Source organism: Octodon degus, unplaced genomic scaffold (genome assembly GCF_000260255.1).
Source record: "Octodon degus isolate 3935 unplaced genomic scaffold, OctDeg1.0 scaffold00099, whole genome shotgun sequence".
Classification (NCBI taxonomy): Eukaryota; Metazoa; Chordata; class Mammalia; order Rodentia; family Octodontidae; genus Octodon; species Octodon degus.
In genome coordinates this window covers 5,161,324-5,183,596 of record NW_004524675.1, presented here as the reverse complement: position 1 = coordinate 5,183,596, position 22,273 = coordinate 5,161,324, and the positions used below count along the sequence as shown (strand labels likewise).

Genomic DNA, 22,273 nt, shown 5'->3' with positions numbered 1-22,273 from the left:
AAATGTCAGAGGTGTTATCAGAGATACATTTTGAGGTCTGCTTGACTGATAATAATTATGGCCCAATGCTAAGTTTACATCATAATTAAGAAGACATTAGTGAAGAAAGTCTGCTGATATGAAAATTATGAAGCTATTTCCCACCTGTTGCAGCATACATAGAGTTCTGTCCCTAAAGAAATGGCTTTAGATTCTAGGTTGGCCTGTGTGGCTTAATATTCAGCTATAATAAAACAAAAATCATAACTCTTTGATTCTACTTTTTATTTTTAATTGTGGTAAAATACATATAACATAAAACTTGCTACTATGCATCTCTAACTTATAATTCTGTGGCATTAGGTATATTCATATTGATAAATTCCCAGAACTTTCTGATCTTGAAAAACTGCAACCTCCATTCTCTTTGTGTTTCTATGAGGTTCCTCATACTACAGGAATTACATGGTATTTGTCTTTATGTGATTGGTTTACTTCACTTAGCATGTTATTCCCAAAGTCCACCCATGTTATAGCATGTATCAAAATTTCCATCCTTTTCATGGCAACATGGCATTCCATCATATGTGTATACCACACTTTGTTTCTGTATTTATCCATGGACATTTGGGTTCCTTTCATCTCTTGGCTATTAGGAATAATGCAGCTTTCAACATGGGTGAACAATTAGACTCTTCTTGAGTTGCTATAAATGCATGCCCTTTCTAGGCCAAAAGCTTGACCCTAAGTCTGACCTCCAGTAGCTTCAGTTGCTAGTGCAATACAACCCTTCCTGCTGGAGAAACATCTTTCTCAAGGGTGGAGTATGCCCTCCCAGGAGGGTGGCCAAAGAAAGCCTGATATCTACTGTACCTAACACATGTCAGGCTCTATCCATGGGGCTTTTACTTCCTATTTCTAAATGACCTTTTGAAGTAGTTATTAATTTCATTTTCATAAGAAAAGTGGGGCTAAGAATCTAAAAATTTGTCTATAGACTCAAAATAACAAACACTGGATTAAAATCTATTTTTTTTTAATTCTAAATCTCATATACCTTTTCCTACTATAAATATGGCAAATAGGAACAACTCTTCTCCTCTACATGTATAGATACAAATTATACTGGGGTGTCATTCTGTGTGGCAGATGTTTCTTTCTTTCATTGGTGCAGCCTGTCCCACTCACTCACTCACCCCCTATGGTGTACTTAGATCCATCCTGGACATAGTAGGACAATGAGTCAGGTGAAGCTCACCCATAAGAAACTCATAGTCTAGCTAGGAGGAAACAAAAGAATTTTAACAGAATGCAGCTCTGTGTGCAGAAGAATGGGAGCCAGGGGACATGAACTGTGATGCTCATGCAGCCACTCTCTTTTTCTTTTATTAATTTTATTGAGAAACAAATAGCAACAAGACAGTTTCAAAACAGGTTTGTACAACAGTTAAAAAATCAGTACATTGCATATTGTTGTCTTCATAGTAGTTATTCATAGTACAAGATGCAGACATGATATCCTGTCCAAATACTATTAGTACAAATCTTTCTTCTCATTGAATTAAGAGAAAGTAGCTGTATATCTATCCTATTTTGTATATACAGATACAAAATGGTCCTTCATCTATATCCCCTTCTTTTGCTTAGTTTTGTCAGAGATGGGTATTCCATTACTATTTAAATATTGTAGGTGCATGAATTCAGCAAAATATTCCAATATAGTCCAGTAGTCCATAATAGTAGTGGGTTATCCATAGGACTGGCAATGTCAGAAGTTGTTGACTTGAGCCCTTTACAGCTCAGCAAATTAATATGGTTTTACTTTTTATACCTTATTTTTATACTTTTCTGATGGATGGTTAAGACCAAGATAAAGCAAGAACTATATAACAAGAAATGTAACTTCTGTATCTGACAAGGTCAGTCAAATCCCCTCAGGATTTATCCTGTTACCCTGTACTGCAGTTTACTGATCCTTTGTCAGTGTCAGCCATGTGGATGAGTCACAGCCATTGCTTGACCAATTTGCTCTCTGTAAAAGCCTGAGAGAATGTTTTCTCTCCATGTGACTCACCTTAGGCACACACTACATCATCGATCGTGTTCCTCTGTGGCCCCAGAATCTCCTTGATCAGAAAATTTGGGACACCACTGAGTTACAGGATGTAATAGTACAGGTTCGCTTATGTCCTGAGTCCTCACTGACCTTGAATGGCTAGGGCCAAAATGTTGGCTGTCCTTGCAGCCCTTCTTTTTCTCTAATTTTTGGTGTGCAAACTTAAGTTGTTAACTCTCCAGAAGAGAAGCTTAATGATATTATTACCCTACAACATAGGCAGTTGAGCTTAACCTCACTATACATCTGAATATCAAATATCTTACACATAACATGGAACAGGTATTTTCCATCAAGTATTGATATGTTAAACTTTAAATCCCTATGGAATGTGAAGAAAAAAACAAAAAATAAAAGATATTTTTAAAAATGGGAATAAACAATTATATATCTTTACACAGAAATTTAGAAATCTAACCATATACAGCATTGTAGCAGGGCAGTCCTGTGACATTATTTTTCTCATCTCTTGTTTTCATTTATTACCTTTTTAAACAAACATTTACTTGACATACAGTATAGCAATAATTAATATGACATTAGAAGCAGTATGTATTTAGAAGACCAGAATGACAGGTAGTCCAAGCATGGCCCTAGTATTACACATTGCTGTCTTCAGTCATGTAGCCACTCTCAGACTGAACTCCCTTCAAGACCCTAAATTTCTGGAACTTTATTGCATACAGACAGAGACATATATGTTACCATGTCACTTCAGGCAGAATGTGTAAGACCTTAGTGTCCTTCACTGTAAAATAAAGTTGATTACATGCCTTAAAAGGTTTGGGGCATGTATCCATAGAGTGCCTGCCTATAATCTGAACTACTCAGGAAGCTGAGGCAGGAGCATTGCAAACTTGAGGTCAGCTTCAGAAACTTAGTTTCAAAATTGAAATAAGAGTTGTGTTTCATGGGTTTAGTCCCACTTTGGCATGATGATTAGATGCAACATTTCCATGAAAGTGCCATGAACACTTTTTGGTATGATGAATGGTTGTTAGTATTATTATAGAGGACCGGGGAGATAGCTCAGTAGAATAAGTGCTTGTCTGGGAAGCACAAGGTCCTGAGTTCAATCCCCGGTGCTGCAAAAAACAAAACCAAACCAAACAAAAAACGTATTAGTATAGATCTGTATTCAATACTGACAAAATCAAGAATAAAGGTTCAATGTAATGACAATAACATACCAAGATGCCTAAAGAGTTGCTTCAGAGATTTTGCTTCATTCATGAGCAAAAATAATCCTTTAGTTTATATAAATATAATATGATTTACTACCTAGACTCCACCTGTAAGAATTAGATAGTAAGCCACTCTTGAACTTATTTCCCATCTACGTGGAAACTATTCACAGAGTTCATGAAACCTTTTTGCTAGGAGGGATAACACAGTTTTATGTAATTGTAATGTGGGAAAAGGACTAGAAAATCATGGAGGTTTGTGTTTTCCAGGCCTAGCTGGTCATCAGGGTCAATTTGGGAATACAGGTTCTGGGCCCAGCCCTCAGCAAGGCTCTGGTTTTGTTGTTATTGTTGTTGTTGTTTTAATATATTTGGTACAAGGTCTCACTGCACAACTTGGACTCATAGTGATCCTCTTTTCAGCCTTCCCAGAGCTGGAATTACAGGCATTCACCACCTGGCTGGGTCAGTGGCTCAGGGACAGGGTGGGCACGGAATGTGGCACCAGAGATTAAACCCAGTCCCTGCACTTGCTTTAGCAGGCACTTAGTCCACTGAGCTATCTCACCAGCTCCAGCAAAGTTCTGATGCTTTAGATAAATCCTTGGCACTTAGTTCTCCAACTATACCTGAGCTATCAACTCTTAGACTTATGACTTCTTTCTCTCTTACTTTCATCTCATGCCAACCTACATCCATATTTACAAAGTAGTTTTGTGACCAATTTTATTTCTGTTATATACCCAAAAGAACTGATAGCAGGACTCAGGCAAATATCTGTACACTGATATTCATCTGTAGCCTTGTCCATAATAGTAAAAAAGTGACAACAACCCAAGCCTTGACTGACAAATGGATGAACAAAATGTGGTTAAAACATACAATGAAATACTGGTAAGTCTTGAAAAGGAAGGAAACTGACACATCCTCCCATATGTTTTATAGGTAGAGCTTCATCTTATGCCTAACCAGCCCACTGTACCTAGCATGGGGCTAGGGACATGACAGCAGGTGATCAAGGGGAATCAGGAGAAACACTACAACTCATATGAATCTTGGTAACACTGATCTGAGGGAAATAACCCAGTCACAAAAGACAAGGATCCCATTTATATGAAACACTAAGGATAAGCAAATTCACAGAGACAAAGTAAAACAGTTGTTGCCAGAGGCTGAGAGAAGGAAGAATGAACTCATTGTCCATTGGTATGGCATACCAGTTTGAGAATATGAAAAACCACATGATAGATGGTGAAGACGGCTGCACAACAATGTGAATGTATTTAATGCTACTGAACAGTACACTTAAAGATGATTAACATGTTAATTTTCTATTATCTATAGATTACCACAAACAAAAATGATAAACTAAGCAGTGACAAGATAAAAATTTCTGGCTAGGGGGATGGAGAGATTTATTTTGAGCATGTACCATCAACCAGGTTCTCTTCTACAGCTGAGGAGTTGATTCCTTCCCTCCCAGATTCATGGACTCTCCATAGAAAGGAGCTGGTACATATCTACGAATCCCACCTACAGTACAAAATTATTCATAAGCAGCCTACAAAAGATTCCAGTTGAGTCAGTGAAGGAGCAGTCAATCCTTCTGGGGAAGGCTGGGATGGAGACAGGAAAGCAATAGGACTCCCCTCTGAGTCTCCTCCAAAGCCCTGAGCCCCTCCTACTCCCGTCCAGCCTAGCACCTTTGGAGCTGACATTGTACACACTTCTATTCCAGCCCCTAAACCATCTCCTCTACTTCCAGGCACTTTCTTTATTATCCTAAAATCATGAATTGAACTTCACCAGCACCAACTGATTGACATTTTACAGAAGGCTTAGAAATTCTCCCTTGGTCAGAGGAAAAGGCCTTCATTAAAGTCTTTTCTAATACCTAATACTCTGTGGAAAATTCTTTTGGCTTTTGTTGTTGTTGTCATCATACATACATCCACTGTGGAAAAATATAAAAGCAGACAAAATAACAATTGCCTATAGTCCCACTACCCATTGCCAGAAATACCAAGATGTATTTACTGCAGGTGGCACTGTGCATTATCATTTTATAATCTACTCTTCCTTCTACACTTGTTTTACCTTGAGTGTTGGCTCCTTGATATTTATGGCTGGGGGAGAACATTGGAGCCAGATGCCAACACCCATTACCCCAGGCACAAATGTACTTCCCATGCCCAGCTCATCTCAAGGACTTGACTTCCAGGGGAGTAAGGCAGGGCATGCTGACTATAGGGCCAAGGGCCTGAGACTCAGAACAGTGCAAAAAAAATTGACTTTCTGCCTATCTCCTCCTTAGGCCCACTCCTTGCCTGCTCCCTTCCTCACAGTTACTGCTCCCAACACTGCAACTCCAGTTCTCTGTAGCACTCGCTCTTTCAGGAACCGGGCACAGTGCCATCACAGCAGATGGGCCAGAGAATAGGTAGTCAATGTTCATTTCTGTAGACAAACAGAAGTGCAAGCATGGATTTTGAAAACAGGACTCCTAGGTAAGAATTTTTTTTTCAACACTAAAATCAAGACAGACACAGTCAGAATTCTACCTGAGGGACAAATTCACTCTGACCCAAGAGGAGCAGCTGTCAAGTCTTAGGGAAAAATGCTTCCATAGAGAGGGAAGGGGGGCAGCGAGGACCAAAGAGCTCTCTGGTGGGTTCCCCTTGATTTCTACAGAATCCCTCTTCAAGCCAAAACAAGCTTGCTCTGCCCAGCAGGCGCGCAGCTAAGCAGGCCATTAGAATGCTGAGCTGCACTGCACAGGCTCTCTAGATACACAAAGAGTCCATAACATTTGGGCTACAGCCCCAACTCATTATTTGGTATGAAAGTTTATGCAGCCACAAAATTAAATGGAAAAAATCACATTAGAAAGGGTTTACAGCCTCCTTAACACATGCCTGACAATAGCAAAAGACCACAGCATAGCTGTTGGCTGACTGATTTCTCACTTTAGTTCTTCTGGAAAAAGTTCCACGCAAACATGAATTCTCACACATTCCAGGGTGCATCCCTTGTGGCCCGTGATCCTCCAGCAGAAGTGAGCAAGTTGCTATCCCAAGCATACAGCTAGGACCTTGCACTGCAGCTGCCACTTTGCAAAGTACAAGAAGCACTGGGTAATTTTAAACAGGATCTGAACATTCTCCTTTAGCCCCAGATTAGGTCCTTTAACAAGATTTTTCTGTTTTATTAAACGTTGGATTAATAAACTATGGCAACTTGGCCAAACTCTGGCTAGCACCTGCATTTTAATTGGAACACAGCTTCTCCTTTACATGTCGGCTATGGCTGCTTTCAACCTACCAAAGCATAGCTAAAAACGTGCAAGAGAGTCTTTCTGGTGAATAAAGTTTAAAATATTTACTAATCTACCCCCTTAAAAATATTTACTAACTTCTCTACTTCTATTGTTGCTGTAAAACAATTTTTTTTGTAGAAAGATCAGAAAATGATAGTCATCCAAAATAGTTATGTGGGAATTGGAATTATGGATAATTTAATTTTCTTTATATATTTTTTTCTACAAATACTATGCTCTTTTTTATAATTTAAGGGGAAATTTTAAAGATATGGTGAATGGATAGATGCCTTTGCTATGGAAAATAGAATCTGCAGATTTGCAGATGTATGAACTGTTAGCTTTTCCATTGCTGATACAAAATACCCAATACTTGCAAAGTTGAAGAGGTTTAATTTGGCTCACAGCTTCCAAGGACTCAGCCATGGGTGATGGGCTCCAGAGAAGCTCGTGGCAGCAAAGCATGATGGAGCCAACCTGTTCATTTCATGATAGCAGCACCAGAGAGGAAGGGGCAGCAGCCGGATATGGTCCCCACAGGCACACTTCCTTCATCCATCCAGGTGCACTCAGAAGGGCATGCCCCTGACCCCATCAGCTGCTGCCAAGGCAATCCAGCTGACACACAAGCTTAACTGTCACAATAAATGACGCCCATTTCTGCTGTAATTTAAAAAGATCAAAAATTTAATTCTCACTGTTCTGGACTCTGGCAAGTCGAAGATGAAGGTAACAATTTTGTTGTCCAGTGAGAGTCTTGTCTCTCTTTCCAAGATGGTGCCTTGACACTGCAGCCTCACCAGGCAGAGGGCACAATGGCAAGCGAGCTAAACACTCCGTGCAGTTCCATCTTACAGGTGCCTAATCCCATTCACAAGTGAGGGGTCCTTGTGTCCTACTTGCCTCCTAATGTCCCTACCTCTTAATACTACCTTATTGGCTGTTAACTGGCTGACAAATCTGATTTTAGAGAGGACACATTTGAAGTGTAGCAATGCTAACACCAAACCAACTTTCCATGAGTAAAGGTAAGTTCATGGTGACATTAAGTACAGGCTGTACAGTAGTTCAAGCTACCTGAGAAGCAGTCACCCAGACGTGGGAAAATTATTAGGAGGAAAACCTATGAGTGAAAATGGGAAGGGAGCCAGAGGCAGCTGAGAACACCCAGAGTGACAGGGGAGAGGAAAAAGAAAACTGGGTAGAAACATTTGAAAGGACAGAAGTTCTGCAAAGCCAGAAGGGAGTTCTGAAGCTGAAGTCACCTCTCTGTGCCCTTCTCTGGCTCTCAGAAAAAGGCCTGCTGCACTCATTTCCTCACTGTCAGCAGCCCCTGAGAGGTCTGTCCTGGGTGATGTAGAGAGGGTCTTCCAGGGCCAGCAGCCGGGCCTCCAGCAATTACCCTACCTACGTCTGAAACCTAAAAAATTCCTCTTCATGGTTACCTCAAAGAAAAATGGCAGGAGGCAGAAGGATCACTGAGTGTTCAAGGCCAGCCTAAACCACATAGGGTGACCCTGTCTCAAATAACCAGAAAGAAAAAAGAAAAAGAAACTATAATGCATATGCACCCAAAAGTACACGATGAATCTCTTTAAACCCTTCATTTGCCACATGAATAAGGTTTCAAGGAGACATAGACCTTTTGGAAACTAAATATGACACAGAGACCATTCTAGGGAGAGGGAACAAATGAACTCCAGGGCCTTAACTTGTTTGTTATTATTAAAAGCACAATTTGTGTTTTCATCCAAAGCAGTCAGGGACTAAAAAGTACTTTTTCCTAAAATCCATGCCTCTTCCCTTGGGCCTCAGATGGCTAGTAGGTACTAGAAGCAAAACAAAGCCTGATCTTCATTTTATAAAGCTCTGGGTCAAGTTCTCAGTTCTGTATGTAGGCATGCTAGTCATTTAGGGGGTATCTGTCTAAAAGTTGGCAGAACAAATTTACGTAGCCTGTCTTATCCTCCTTCCAGACTGAGGACAGACAACAAGAGCAACTAAAGTAATTTTCAAGATTGGTAGATATCCGCTTCCCAGCTTTCACCATGGCTAGGTCTAGACCCGCCCACCCACGCCTTGAAGCAGTGCCTGGAAGTCTCCATCCGCTGTCTGAACCTGCAGTCACCTGGGTCACGGAAGAAGAAACAGAGCCTCTGAGACCTCACCACGAGCTCATATTCCTGAGCAGGACCAGCCACCTCATGAGCACTGAACTGTCCCTCAAGTCCTAAGAATTCCTCCAGAGGTGCAACACCAGACCTCAGCCCCGCATGGCCCCATCACGCTGTGCCCCAGCCCTTGCTGCTGGGCCAGTCTGAGCTTCGGCATAAGAGCGGTGCTCCCTCTAGATTCTCAGGCTGGAGTCCTCACCCTGCTCTATTTTACTTTCCTGAGTTAAGGAGCCAGCCTGACCTTTGTGAGCTCTCCAAGGTAAAGTCCCTTACTGTTTTCGCTTACTTTCCAATTAAATCCTTTTTTTTTCCCCTGCAAATTTGTGCCTTAGATTTAATTTCCATTATAATTAAAGCAAGGACCCAAACTAGCCAATGAAAAATGACCTTTGAAGCTATTTCAATCTCTTTTTTAGAGAAAGAAATATGATAATTTAAACAGTGAAATTAAATATGGGATGATCATAGAAAATAGCCCCATTTCCTATTGTCACTAGAAGCTGTTTTGTATGCTGAGCATCACTGATTTCAGAGCTTGAGATACCATGATAGGGGCAAAGTTAATGTCATAGGGAAGAAAGGCTTTTAGACTGAAGAATGAGTCTTCCATCCTAGGATCACTGTCTAGACCTAGGCCCAGGTTCATCAGTGGCAAAATTTGCAGACAGAAGTCAAATGACAACCATGTCTTTTATTTCTTGGAGACATATAAAATATCAGACCAAAACTATATACTAGAGCTATCTAGTCTAAACTTTTAAATTTTACAGATAAAGTCCTGAAGCTAAGGAAATAACAAAGTTATATTTGTTAAGCAACTACTATGTGAAATAGTACTCTCATTTGCATCATGATTTCACTAGTGTTGTAAGAAGTTAGCTCTAGCAGTAGAATGAAATATGGTTTGGAGACAAAAAGAACAACTAAGAAGTTACCACAGAGCTGGGCATGGTGGTACATACCTGTGATCTCAATACTTGGGAGGCTGAGGCAGGAGGATCACTGTCTCAAAAAATAATGATAATAACTTACTGAAGTTACTGTAATTGTCCAGAAAATGCTAGGAAAAATAAAAATGATGAAGGGGTTTCACTACAGTGAAACAAGAAGGCACAGAATATTGGGTTTTTAAAGGAAAGCAGTCTTTCCAGACTAATGGAGGCAGAGAAACATCTTTAAACAGGAAGGCCTATAGGGACAGATGGGGACAGTTTGGATAGATCACAAAACCCAAGGAGTAAGACTGGACTTGTGCAGAGTGAGATGCTGCTGAAACATCCACGTGGAGCCACCCAGTGAGCGGGTGAAATTCGAGCCAGCATCTCATCCATCAGTAGGGAGGAAGAATTGCAGGACAACCAGGAGAGCATGGTGCAGGGGAACAGGACAGTCCCTGGAAGCCGTCAGCATGAGCGGTCCAGGAGAGCCAGCCCAATGATCTGGAGAGCTCACAGGACTGCCACAACCCAGGCCAGCTGAGCAAGTCACCTGCAGAGTGTGCATCATGTGGAGGTGGAGCCTAGCAGTAGAGCAGGCAGCAGGATCTGAAGGGTGACTCGAATAACTGGCCGATTACGATTTTTCAGTCTGATTTTGTTATAGTCAGTACCTCATTTCTGCGCTGTCATGCCGCACCAGATCTTTCCAGTCTGGCCTCCAGGTAAATGTATCCTGTAGAATTCATCTGCTTGAAGGATTAAATAGGATTTCGTGAGCTAGCCTCCACACAAGTATTTGTAGTAACGTGCTGTAAAGGGTGCTGTTGGAAGTTGAACTACTCAGGATGTGGCTTCTTCCAGTATTCTTTTGTGTCTTTTCTGAAGCTATGTCTCAGAGAAGAAAAGGGAACAAAGCTAAACAACTTGCAGATGAGAAAAATATTTTTAACTTCTTAGTGAATTAAAATATAATTGCATCTTGGAATTCTCTCTGTCTCTGTCTCTCCTCTCTCAAACACACATACACACACAATAGAAGTAATGATTTTTTTCCAACTCTGAGATAATCATTACAAATAGTAATAATATGATTTTCACAATACTTTCGTGTTGACTCTGTAGCAAATCTTAATTGTAAAGTTGTTAAACAATAACTATTTTATTACAAATAAAACGTACACCTGTCTCTGTCTAAAATGCTACAGTTTATTATTGTTTCTCTTACAAGAAAAAGAAAAAGCAACCCTATAGGTAAAACCCTTCACAAAAGAAAAATATCATGCTGGCAGCTCATTATTCCAGGGTGTTATTATGTTAGACGCCAGCTTCTAGGTGTAAGGCACACACCTGTAATGATCACATTAAGGCAGAACCTCATTAATACTAGATGAGATCTGATTATATCCATTCCTGATGTTACTTTAATAACCTGTGGCATTTTTGTAACAAAAAAATAAAAAATTTAACTTTCTTTTTTCCTTTTAAGAAACTATTCTTGGCGCGTGTTATTACTAAGTGGGAGAAAATAAGCTGCTTTTGAATCCCGGCACAGTCCCAGCCTTGATTTCTTTCCAGTGTCTTTTAACAATAAGAATTGACATTTCAAATAAATAATAATAAATTTATACTGAATTTCTGGCCTTTTGTAGATTTCAAGAGAAAAGACCTGATGCCTTTTGTGGTTGGGTAGCGTGATTCTGGCTTTTATAGGCTACGCTGGCTCCTGCATGCCTACCGACTCGAATGCTTTGTGTCGCCTTCCGGTGCAGTCTGTGAGTGCTGAATGACTGCCACGTATAATACCTGCTTTGTGATTTCTCACTACCACGAACATTACTTACTGTCTTTGCTTGCCAAGTTTTTGTTTAATGCTTCACCTTGTACATAAAAACCATGTAGAAGTTTGAATGCCGTCACCTCCTCCTCCAAAATCTCTGTGAATGATCTTATATAGTAAGTGGACTCTGCTGATGTTCTGTAACTTGGATCTTGAAATTGGGAGTTTAGAGTAGCTATGTGGGAGTGGCAGATACAATTATGTGGATCCTCAGCAGGAAAGAAGATGGTGGGATGACCAACCCAAATGGCAGAGACATGCTCTGTAGAGGAAGAAAGAAGCTGCAAGCCCTTGAAGACAGGCAGTCAGAGGAAGATGGCAAAGAAGCAGAATGACTCTTTCAGCCCTTCAGAGAGAACCAGACTTGATCACACCTTGATTTCAGCCTTATAGGATTCACTTCAGACCTCTGACCTCTCGAAGTAGGAGAGCATAAAGCTGTGTTATTTCGAGTCACTAATGCAAATTGTGAGGATTTGTTACTAGTGACAACTGAAAACTAATACATCTTATATTTTAGTCCTTCAGGATAGCTTTTTCTTCTGATTCTAAAAGAAAGACTAGATCAAGATAGTCGAGAGACAACTTACAGAATGCAGAAGGAAAAAAAAAGTCTTTACAGCTGTACTTCTGACAGGGGATAAATAATATCTGGAAAATACAAAAACTTTCAAAATAAATAACCCAACCAAAAATGGGCAAATGGCCATAACTTATCAAAAGAAGCACAAGTAGCCATTATATGTGAAACATATATTAGGAAGAAAATTGTTGGAAGACACATCCATTCTGATAGAGGCTTTAAGATTCTGCTCTGGCTCCTCCTGGTGACCCTATTCAACCAGAGTTTCCAAATGCTGTTAATGAGGCAGAGTCATCTTTCTTATTCCTAAGGTGACTCTCTGACTAGCACGCCAATGAGGCCAAGAAGAGCTCAGGTAGATGTAGCTGGATGCATACACTAAATCTGCCTTCCCATCAGCAGCCAGCCTACTTCACTGCTAATGCTACAGGAAGGTAAAACTTCATTTTTCTTTTGTACCTTCTTTGAATCTTTCAGGTGAAATTTTCTCATCTATGCACTTCATTAGTTGTGTTACCTATATTACATTACTCTATTTTATTCCATTTAAATATACTTGCTTTGTCTTTTCAGAGAAAAACGGAGAAAAGATGGGGGAGGAAGAAGGGGAGAAAGAAAGGAAGGAATGAGTGGATGGATGGAGAGAAGTTTATCAAGCCCCATGAAATGGAAAAGGTTGATAAACATGCCCTCACAATTTTGCATATTAGTTTTGTTCATAGGTTTCTTTTTTATTATTATTCATTAAACATTTCTATTTGTGTCAAGCAACTGGGAATTGCTTATATTTAACAGTTTGATGTCTGTCAGGCAGTAATATAGATAAATTAATGAAAATTAAAATAAATAGAGTATTGGGCCCAGTAAGAAACCATCCCAGCCTATAGCCCTCATCTCATTCACTGCCTAAGCCAGAGAGCAGAAATCCTAATGTGGTGTAATTTCTTCTTTGTAAATTACAAAATACAGCCTTCATCAATGGTCAATTTGAAGAATGTTTCATAAAAAGAAAGAGCATCCACATCTTGTGAGATACTTGGGAAGCTGGTGTCCTCTGTATGGGTTCTGGCTGGGACATTCATCCTGAAGGCAATTTGGAGAGAAAGACAATAAGCAATAAAGCTAAATCATTCTAGAGACATCAGAGGGCTCTCCTCTGTGCCCTGGTGGTGGGGCTGGGCTGTAGCCAAGGCTGTTGCGTCTGTGCAGAGTGCACTTCTCCTTCCTCCAAGGTCATTCTCATCCATAAAGCAGGAAAGAGAAATGGACTGGAATTGAGATGAGATCCCTGAACCCTTTCTCACAGAAGTCCACTGCCGCTGTGTGTCTCACAATTCTTCCTTTATGCCACACTCCTATTCTTCACATGTCCAGGGTCAAGAGGCTGGCTGCTCCAGAGTAATCTGATTACATGGTCAGAGAGAGGATGTGCTCATGCTATGCAAGGACTCAGACATTCAGAATAAAAATTGGTACAGAACAGACTGGGAAAAGTCATCTGTTACTTTAGTACAGTACGTATTACATACATTCTTCTAATTTTCTTCAATAGACTTCTATGACTTTTACAATTAGAAAACACTTTATAAAACATATAAAGCTTCATTTTCTACCTAGCATGAATCACTTTTGTTCTACTGTAAATTCCTAAGGAGATTCGGATCAACTGGTCAGTCACTCACAACTCTCACCAAGATTTATTAAGCACCTGCTGAAGCTCTCTATTAGTATTAGGACCAAGCAGACAAATAAGGTCTGCCTCTGCCTTAAAGGTAATTTAGGTCAAAACATAAACACATATTACTAATTTCTTTTAATAACTTATTTTGAATTTTTTATTCTATCTCAGATGTTAACTATTTTTTTAACGCATTTAGTACAGGGTCCACAGGATCTCACTACTTACATAAGACTCAAATTGATCCTCCTGTTTTCAGCTTCCCAAGCACTGGAATTACAACCATCTCAGTGCATCCCAGGTGTGGGGACCACACAGCACACTGGATTGAACCCTGGTCCCTGCATCTGCCTAAACAGGCACTTTAATTCACTGAGCTATCTGGCTGGCCCTGATGTTAACTATTTTTAATACTTTATTTCCACATCTTTAAAATGGAGATAATAGGCTGGTTTTGAGGATTTCGCATTGAAGCACTTAGTATAGTTTCTAACTTAGAGTAAATCAACAGCTAATTCTTCAACTGTGAAGAGTACTGTAATACAGTAAAGACTTAATAAGCTAAAAACTAAATAAGAAAGATCCAGTGATGAACAACTCTACATTAAAATGAGAGGCCAAGGACACTTGGGCTTTGTTTGAAAGAACTAAAAATTCTGTAAACAGACAAGTAAGGAAAGGTATTCTAGCAGAGGGGCTAGGTGCCTCTATTCTCTTTGAAAATAACTTTTCTAGCACTTGTATAAAGAAGCATATCTGTGTGATAGATTACCAGGAGACCATCGACAGCAATGGTGTACACTATGAGACTACTTCCAGTGTTAACAAATTGCCTGATAAATGTTCAGATTCATTTTGAAACCGGATTGCATAGGACAGAAAAACAATTGCAGGTCAGGCATTATAGATTGTTGTTTTGTTGGCCTTTAACTTCACACCAAATCTTCATAAAAACTCCTCAGAATACAGTATAGCTTGGACCCTAGATGTCCTGCAAAGGCTCATATGAAGAAGGCTTGACCCTGAGGTGATGCTATGGGAAGGTAGTGGAATCTTTGAGCAATGGGGCCTAGTGAGAGGTCATTAGATCACGGCAGTGGGTGGGATTGTGGGATCCAGACCCTTCCTCATTTGCTCTGCTCTAGTTTGTGATGGGAGTGACTGCTTCCCTACAGGCTCCCATCATGAGGTGCTGCCTTGCCACAGGCCCAAAGCAACTGGATCAGCCAATCTTGGACTGAACCCTTCAAAGCTGTGAGCCAACCACTAAGACAACAATATGTAAGATATTAAGTATTGAAACTGTCCTACTAATCAGTTTTGAAACTGTCTCATTGCTATTTGTTTCTCAATAAAATTATTTTTAAAAAAAAGCTGTGAGCCAAAAGAAATCTTCTCTATATACAGCTTGATTATCTCTTGATTATCTCTGTTATGGTAACAGAAAACTAATTAAAATGTGGGCCTCCAAATAAGTGGAAATATCATGCAAGCTTCTTGAAGCAGCAAGCAATATTAATTTTGCCTACAGATGGGAGCTGACTCATTCTCTTTTCTTCTTTAGTATTCTTCTTTACCCTTTGTGCTGCCTATCTGCTACTCTTCCAGAGCAAAAGAAATGTATAAGTTCCAGCCACCTCAGTGATCTTTCAGAAGAGAAGACTGCCTCAGTTACTCTTCTCTCAGTGCTGGGACAAATACCCAACACTCAAATTAGGGAAGGAAAGGTTTTTTAGCTCACAGTTACTGTTGGTTTCAGTGCATACTCAGCTGGCATCAAGGCAGATCGGTACATGGCAGAGGGGACCCTCTCATGGTGGCAGCAGCAAAGAACAAGAGAGCAAAGTGTGGAGCAGCAGCAGCTCAAGCAGCTAGCTTCGCTTTCCTCCTTACATTGGAATGCAAATCCCCTACCCCAGGGCAGGTGTTGCACTCAGACTGCCAATCCCAGTGGATCAGGAGTTAAGGAAAAAAAAAAAAAAAGGGATAGGATGCTGCCTGAAATTGGAGGTTTGGTAGGCATTCATAGCACACATGTGCCATGCTCAGTAGCTTCTTTGCCAGCTTGAACCAGTAGCTTCAAAATTCGTAAAGACAAAAATCATATTGAATCATAAGGTATATAATACCTTAGTAATTAGTTTAAAAATCAAATGTTGAGTGGCTATTTAATCAGTACAAGTTGTTAAATAATTGTTTTATTTTTTACTTTTATTTTCACTAAAATGTTTGACTTGTAAATGAAAACAAAATCCTACTATCTAAAGTTACTCAGGGTTAATACAGTAGTACATTTCATTCCAGTGTATTTCTATATAGTTATTTCTTTTCCACACAGTTAAATTTATAATATTTGTACTGTTTTCTAATGTTTTTGCCCACATTTCTAACTTTATGATGAAGTTTTAGCATTTTCCTGTGTGCTGAAACACTGCCTGACAGGACTTCTACTGGCTCCTTGGCATTCTAGTCATGCTGTGTCCCATTCCATTTCGGCTCTGGAAGATTTGGATGGTTGCCTTATTGTTGTATTATAAATTACATTGCAAGAATATTCTTGTAAAAAAAAAAAGGACAAACTCTAGACGTTTGCTCCATGACTGCCTGGAGCTTTGGGGGGACACCTATACACAAACCATAACAAAAACTAAGAAAAGAAAATTGTTTTTTTTTTTTTTAATCCCCAGTTCTGAAAAAAAAAAAAAAAAAAAGAAAAAGAAAAGAAAAGAAAATTGTTTTCTTTTGGATAAAATGATGTTTGTTTTGCATCAGAAACATTAGTCATTGGCCAAATGGTTTAACTGGTTCTAATCCTGGTCTGTACAGCATAAAAGGAACACACAAGCACTGTGAAGCTCACATGCATGTTAGGAATCAACCACACCAAAGAGAGACATGAAAGAGAAATTCCACGTCAAGGGAAGAAGTACAGTGCATGTTATCCTCATTCAATTAAGAATTGAGCCCCCAAAACTTTCTCTTCCAAAATACATATCCAAAATACCTAACTTGAGAGTTTCTAATCTTCCCATTACAATTTTTCATTTATTTAGTAATAATTTTCAAACACCACCACTTTTTCCTAATATTTCCCCCAAATCTCAGAAAATTCTGCTCTTCAGTTTAGAACATAATTCTCATTCATCTTTGCTCATAACCAGAGTTTACAAGAGGTTTATTTATAAAGAAATGTGAAAGATCCCAAGAAAATGGATACAACAATATCCCTAAAAGTGACTGATAGGTGTTTCTCAGGTGAAGGCACAGCAGAGAAATAGGCAGAAGGAAAAACGGAAAGGCACTTTATTTTCTTTGAGGACACAGAGAGAATTTGGGGAAGTCAAGGAATTCTCTAAACTGGACAAAAGAAGGCTGAGGCTTTCAAGACCTTTTGCCAGGGGAGGGGTTTGAAGGGCATGTTTAGATATATCTGAGAACCTGATTGGGGCTCTTCCCTGAGGTGGCAGGAAGATTGAAAGTAAATTATGTCCTGGGCTAAGTTGGAAAAGAAGTGGGAGGTGGTCCTGGGAGCATAGGCCTTTGTTTTAAGGGCATCGGCCATGTTAAATGACCACCACAATGATCTTAGCAATTCACACTAGAGCCTGCACCTATCAGTGACAGAGCTCAGTTAAAGGTCTGACATTTTATTCATCCACAGTGATCTCCTCTTCCTAACAGGCACAGGAGCCACACTGGAAAAAATTAGCCAAAAACAAAGCTATGAAATATCAGCTCTTAGATTACAGGTGCTAAATATAAAACAAGCCCCCCCCCCCCCCCGCTTGGGTTGCATTGATGTTTTCCTGTTTTAAGTGATTGGCTTACTTTGAGAGTTCTCTCACTGTGATTTTCTAGAAGGTAAATTATGATACATTGAGGATGCTATCCTAAGCAACCAATTGGACAGAAAACATATCACTTTAATGTGATGGGATTGTCCAGTGCTAGTGATTGTTTTCCATGTAAAGCAGGCAGTCTATAAAGTGGTTTAAAAAATAAGTAGCTTCCACTCATGAATTTCTTTTCCTTAATACCTAAGACCCACTAGACCTTTCAGATGAATATATCCCATTTCTTTTCAACTCAGCCAATCTACCACAGCCTTGAGCAGAGCCCATAAATCCACCTATAATTTATTAATGACTTTCAGGGCACTGTATTCAGCCAGTTCACATGACAGCACACTTTGTTAAAAAATGGTCCCATCACTAAACACGAAAAAACACAAGTCAGATCTACAACAGGTGTACAGTGACTGAATTTAAATGTTTATGGACTAGAATCCCAAGTACATCTTGATGCTGACAGGTCAAATCTCTATGAATGTAGCCACAACTGATGGAATGCGTGTCATGTACAGTTCCCAAGAGATAGTTGAACAAAACTATACAAACAACTTTTCTTGCCCTCAAAGTATCTATGACTTCTATGGAAAAAATTAAAAACAATGAACACTCAGGTTTTCTGCACAATTCTAATCTTCTCCTAGTTTTTGCTGCCCCCCACCACTTCCCCTGCCCGCTCACCTGCCGCCCTGCAATAACTTCAGTCCTTTCAGGAAAAAATGCTTCAGGAGCACACCATGGGGACTGTTTCTAATCTGTGTATATTGTTTTACCAAGGGCCAGCAGAGGAAAGAGGAATGATGCCTAGATTTCCCGAAAGGAATAGAAAAGGACACTAAAACCACACAAGTACACTACCAGAAAGGTCTTACCTGGGGCCTACAGATAAATTGGGAGAGTGGCTGCTAGGTTTGAATGTTTCTTCTTAAAATTCATGTGATTAAAAACTTAATTCTCATCACAACTGTGAAGAGATCATCTCCCCTTCCTTGAGGTCTCTCCTGTTCCCAGTCTACGTGAGGACACAGAAAGAACCCTTATTAGAAGCTGACACCTTCATGTCAGATTTCCCAGCTTCTTGAATTATGATAAACATGTTTTTCTTTTTAAAGTTACCTCAACTGTGATACTCTGCCACAGAAATACCAATGATACTAAGAAGGTGACAGAATGGCAAATGGAGTCACTATATAAATCAAAATGTAATTCTTGGTAATAATCGTACAATGCCAGATCAAGTTTGGAGTTTGGATGTGGCTATTGATGAGAGCTGGACCACAATATGAATATACTTAATGCTGCTGAACTGTCTGCTTAAAAATGGTAAAGATGTTAAATTTTTTAAATTGTGGGTTACGGAAATAACTTGCAGGTTTTGGAGTTAAATTTAGAAATTTAGGTATCTCTACGTGAAACAGTTATGAATTTGTTTTTAGGTTAAACAGAGCAATAATTATTTTGTGCTGCAAAACATAAGGTCAAATATAACAAAAACATACAAGGAAAACATGTCTCAAAATTTGGGCTCAAGAAACAAGACGTAGAGTCCTCTGATCACTTCCCAAAGCCTGGCTTACACTGCGGACATTCTACTTCAACTGCTGCCACTGGAGACCACTGAACCTCTACTGTATACATCTATTGCTGAAAGATGACAGATCCCCTGACACGGTTGCTCTGACAGTGAGGTAGAAAAAAAACCTGTTCTCAGTGGCAGTCTTCAGGGAAGCTTGCATATCTGCACTGATGCCCACCAGTAGAACTTTAGGCTCTCTCTGCAGTGCCAGCTCATTACTGGACTACCTGAGAAAAGTTGCTAGAGGCATGCAGTAGTGAAGCTGGACTCTCTTCTCATAATCTCATATCCAAGTGCTTGGAGGGAGCTTCATTGTAGTCCCTGAGTACACTGATCATGTTAAAAAAAAAAAAAAAAAAAAACTAATAGAAAAAACCACAGCACTGGTAGTTAAAGCAGCACTTCCTGAGGTCTGGAAAAAGCTGGTGGCATTCGAGCAAGCAGAGGATGAAGAGAGGATAACAAGTGTGAACTCCTGATAAGGTTTGTAAGCCATGTAGAACTGCAGCTGGGATTTAGTTATCTTAGCATGAGAAACAATGCTCCATAGAGCTCTTTATTATGTGTACTTTGATGTCTTTACACTATGTGATTCCTGCATATCTAATCACTGAACTCTAAAACTGTGTGGATACTCAACCAATGTGGCTCAACCACAACTGTAGATATTCCCTCCAAAGAATATTTCTAACATTTATAAGTAAGGGATAAATGCTTTACTTATTTCTTAACAATTCTTATAGAATTATATGCTATCATCTACACTTCGGTTACTCTGTCACTCTGTGTCTGTCTGTCTGTCTGTCTCTCTCTCTCTCTCTCTCTCTCTCTCTCTCTCTCTCTCTTTCTCATGTGTCTCTTTGAGAAAGGGTCTCACTATGTCACTCAGGTGGGCCCTGAACTCACTATGTAACCCGGGCTGGCCTCGAACTCATGGCGATTCTCCTACCTCATCTCCCTCAGTCTCCCCAGTGCTGGAATTACAAGCATGTGCCACCACACCCAGCTGGATTCTTAAAGGAAGCAGCAAGTTCTTCAGAGGGATGCCAAACACCAGCTAATGATAACTTAGTGTTTTATGCTTCATAGTGAAATGTAATGCTTCACACATCTATTCTTATTTTTGATGTATATTACTGGTAGTGACATGGTAATTAGGTGTTTTGAGACTTTCACAAGTGTAGGACTTGGGAAACTCTCTTCTTTAAAGACACTCTGATGTCAATATCCTTATTTTCAGCTTAGAGATAAAGAAATCAGAGCTCATAATGTTTAATAATTTGACAAAGACCACATTGTAAAGAAATAGTGCTCCTAACTTGGAATGTGGTTCAAACTAAGATCTTTCACATCTCAGAAATAACAAACAAACAAACCTCCCTACTCTTAATCATCATGATTTAATAAAATGAATCGTTAGTTGAACCAATAAAGTTTTATGGGTTTTACACTTGGAATGCTTCCCTCAAGAGGTATGTAGAAAATGCTGGATGTTGGGGGAAAAGCATAGATTTTACCATTTAGGCAAAATAGATGTAAACACTTGTAAGAAACGTCCATAATATCCACTATGACGTGTGGTAGCCTATCCACAGGAGAGAAAGTGATAATTGTGCTCCTAAAGAGTGAGTTCCTACATTTTCAACATGAGCCCTTGAAGCCTCCTTCAAATCCCTGTTGTTTGCACAGAGTAAAAGATAAGCAGAAGTGACAGACCTGGGTCCAAATTTCAGCTCTATTTTGGTCAGGTTACTTACCTCTCTCTGTATAAGCACATCATTGTGGTTTTAGTTTTCATTTATCTTGTGCCTAAAGATGTTACATATGCTTATTTGCCACTGGTGCATCCTCTCCGGAAGACTGTTAAAATTCTCCCCATTTTTTAAAAAAATTGGATGTTGTTCTTCTTAGTATTGAGTTTTAAAAGTAAATTCTGGATATGACCAAGTGTTGATGAAGATAGTGAACCACAGCTCTCGTATACTGCCAGTGGGAATGGAAAATTGTACCAATTTGGAAAACTTAGCAATTGATGAAAATGTAAAACATCAACCTACAGGATAGTCAGGCCATTCTACTCCTAGGTTTTACTTGAAAAATGAAAACAAATGTTTAAAAAAAAAACACACGTAAATATTCATAACAAATTTATTAATAATAGCCTCAAACTAGAAATAACTCTGTTATCAACAACTAAATGGATAAATGATAGAATAGCCATCCAAAGAAATATTGCCTCCCATAAAAAGCAATAAGGTGCTGATAAAAACTATAGCATAGGTAAGTCTCAATTATGCTGAATGAAAGAAGTCAGAAAGGAGTGTATGATCCCACTTACATAAAATTCTAGAAAGTGCAAACTAGTCCACAATTACAGAAGCAGATCAGCTGATGCCTGGGAACAGGAAGAGAGACATAGGACTGAGAGAGAAGGAAGATAAAGGGGCTAAAGGAACCGGCAGAGATGATAGGTATCTCCATTTTCTTCAGCATGGTGATAGTTTCCTGGAATATACATATATATATATATATATATATATATATATATAATATTTGTGTAATATATTATATATAGTCAAAATATATACCAAATTACATACTTTAAGTAGTGTGGTTTATTATGTCAATCATCCTTAAAGTATCAACATTTTATTACCTCTAAACATTCCATTTGCCTGATAATTGCTCCTGATGCAGAAAAATCCCCAGCAGTTAAGTTTGTAATACATGGCTGTACCTGCTTTCTTGACCAGGATGGCCTAGTTTATGTCAGATCACTAAACAAAGACACACAAAGAGGACAGTGCTCTAGAGTACAAGAACACAGTGGTATGCTCTGCTTCTGAGGTCTCCGGGGCTCCCTGGTATGGCCCACACAAAAGCTGGTTGTTTTAACTTATATTTCAAGATCTGAGCCTTTAATCAGTACATTCTAGGTAGAACTGGCTTTGTTGTCTGGAGCCTAGGAAAAAACTGAAATGTACACTTAATTCATTTCATTATAATTTGTGTTTTCTATCACAAATGGCTATGTACATACTTTT

At 39.4% G+C, this 22,273-nt stretch overlaps 1 protein-coding gene across 1 annotated transcript in view; it reads right to left on the bottom strand.

The window, feature by feature from the left end:
- Window positions 1–22,273, bottom strand: part of Caap1 (caspase activity and apoptosis inhibitor 1) — a 160,266-nt gene that overhangs the window by 2,251 nt on the left and 135,742 nt on the right. The gene's annotated exons all lie outside the window — the stretch shown is intronic.